This window comes from Lepus europaeus, chromosome 17 (genome assembly GCF_033115175.1).
Source record: "Lepus europaeus isolate LE1 chromosome 17, mLepTim1.pri, whole genome shotgun sequence".
Taxonomy (NCBI): Eukaryota; Metazoa; Chordata; class Mammalia; order Lagomorpha; family Leporidae; genus Lepus; species Lepus europaeus.
The window spans coordinates 50,952,649-50,955,353 of NC_084843.1; the positions used below are offsets into that span (position 1 = coordinate 50,952,649).

Genomic DNA, 2,705 nt, shown 5'->3' on the forward strand with positions numbered 1-2,705 from the left:
AGCTGGGACTCAAACCAATACCCATATGGGATGCCGGCACTGCAGGCGGCCTCCATCTCTCCTATGCCATGCTGCTATCTCATCCTAACTTGCCTCTGCTTCCCTCACCCCTCCCTACCATTCATTCACCTCACAACATCAAGAAGGATCTTGTAGAGTCTGGTGCTGTGGTGTAGCGGGTAAAGCCGCCGCCTGCAGTGCTGGCATCCCATACGGGCATTGGTTGAATCCCACCTGCTCCACTTCCAATCCAGCTCTCTGCTATGGCCTGGGAAAACAGTGGAAGATGGCCCAAGTTCTTGGGCCCCTGCACCCACGTGGGAGACCCTGAGGAAGCTCCTGGCTCCTGGCTCCTGGCTTCAGATGGGTGCAGCTCCAGCCATTGCAGCCAACTGGGGAGTGAACCAGCAGATGGAAGACCTCTCCCAATCCCTTTCTCTCTCTCTCTCTCTCTCTCTCTCTCTCTCTGCTTCTGCCTCTCTCTCTCTCTCTCTAATTCTGCCTTTCAAATAAAATCAATAAATCTTAAAAAATAAATAAAATAATGATCTTATAAAATGGGAATTGGATCACATGATTTTCCTACCCCAAACCCTGCAATGGCTTCTATTGCCTTTGGAGTTAAAAACCAAACTCACCCCTCCCACTAAAGGCTGATGCGCTCTCGCCCGCCTGCCTCTCTGATGCCATCCTTTGCCCTATTACTCCTCTGCATGCCCTGCCACCCCAGCCTAAGTTCTGTTTCTGAGACACACCCAGTCCCTTCTGACCTTCAGGCTTCTGCCTGTGATGATCCTCCTGCCTGGAGCACCTCCCCTGCCCTTCCCCAGGTCCTTCCTTCTGCCTCCTTCCCCCAGAAGACTTCCCGATCCTCCAGTCTACACCTTATCATCATTTTTTTTCCTGTGCATTGCACTTATTTATTGTGTAACTTTTTAAATCTGTTGTTCACTGCCTGTTTTCTGCCCCACTAGAATGTAAATGCCATGGAAGTAGGGCTCTTTCTGTCTTATTTACCACTACATTGACTCAGAGTACTCAGTAGTGCTTGGCACATGGTAAGGGCTCAAGAAATATTTATAAATACTGCTGACTGAATGTTTATTAACAAAACTCTCATGGTTTTCATCACACTTTACCACCTCCCAGGACTAGCTGAGCCTGTGTCCCATGAGACACATCATAGCATTTGTTTGAGGAAGTGTTTGGTTTGCATTCGTCCATCCACATCCTTCCACTTATAGTCTCAAGGACATAGCAGACAAGACCAAAAAAGCCAACTATGACTGGTTAGTTCAGTGAGCAAAGACGATGATGATATGCTCCATTTAAAGAAAGATACCCTGGAAAGTGACAGCATCATCTGGATGTGGCTAAAATTCTGTTGTTTAGATAAGCAGCCTTGCTGAAATGATTTTGCTGTTAAAGTGCCTTTCTTCAAAGGTCTCATTTAAAAATGAAAAAAAAAAAAAAAGAACTCTGGCTTAGAAGGAAAACAACTTTTATCTCACACTGAGTTCAGGCGAAGTCAACAGAACTTTTCCCAGAATTATGTCTTGACATGAATGAAGTCACATGTGTTTCTCCTCTTAATTGGATTATCAATTCTTTAAGGGTAGAAACTGTTTGTTTGCATTTCCTATGACGTTGAATACATAGGATATTTAATAACTACTCCAACCTCCCAAGTGAAAACTAAAGAGAACTGTGGAAGTGATTGATTTCAAGGTAAGTGAAAGGATTCTGAATTCTGAGCCTGTTACAAGGGAGCAATCAGGGGCAGATGTCTGGCCAGCAGTTAAGACACTTGTGTCCTACTCCATCAGAAGGCCAGCGTTCAGTACTTAGCTCCAGCTCCTAATTCCAGCTTGCTGCTATTGCACACCCACAGAGGCAGCAGGTACTAGCTCAAGTAATTGGCTCCCTGTCACCCATCTAGGAGACTTAGACTGAAGAGCTAGCTGCCAGCCTCAGGCCAGCCCATTCCAGTCATTGTGGACATTTGGGGAGTGAACCAGCATATGGGGGCTCTGTCTGGCTCTCTTTCAAATAAAAAAATATGAAAAAATAAAAAGCAGCAGCAAGCGCCTATCTAGCAACACTATGATGTGGTAAAAGGTCCAAATCAGAATTTGGAAGCACTATTGTAAGGTCATAGACAAATAACTTCAGTTTTTTCAACTTCACTTTCATTATCCACTAAAAACAAAAGAGAATTTTAAACTATATGATTTAAAAAAAAATATGGAATGCTTCACGAATTTGCGTGTCATCCTTGCGCAGGGGCCATGCTAATCTTCTCTGTATCGTTCCAATTTTAGTATATGTGCTGCCGAAGCGAGCACACTATATGATTGTTAGAGTATCTTCTGGTACTAACATTCTGTGATTTTACCAAAACTTTAATACCAGAAGATGACAAGATAAACCTAAAATTCCGTCAAATGAGCAACATTGTTCTTAACACTATTAGTACAAGAAACAAGGAAAAGAGCAACAACGTTTGAAGATGCTTGGACCTCTATTCTTCCTTCACTTGTTCATTAATTCACTCATTCAATAAATGAAACACTTTGAGTTATAATAGGCACGTACTAGATACTGTAAGGACTGAAATTTAGGGATGTTTATCAAATACCCAGTACATTCTGAGCTCCCAAAACAGATAGGAGAGAGTGAGTATTGGAATATATATAACTCAGTCT

General features: G+C 43.2%; 1 non-coding gene across 1 annotated transcript; it reads right to left on the reverse strand.

Moving 5' to 3' along the window:
- Window positions 1-2,238: 2,238 nt before the first annotated feature.
- LOC133776475 (U6 spliceosomal RNA) lies at window positions 2,239-2,345 on the reverse strand. The gene has a single exon (XR_009868405.1). It is a non-coding gene; the product is annotated as a U6 spliceosomal RNA (small nuclear RNA).
- Between the last annotated feature and the right edge of the window lie 360 nt (window positions 2,346-2,705).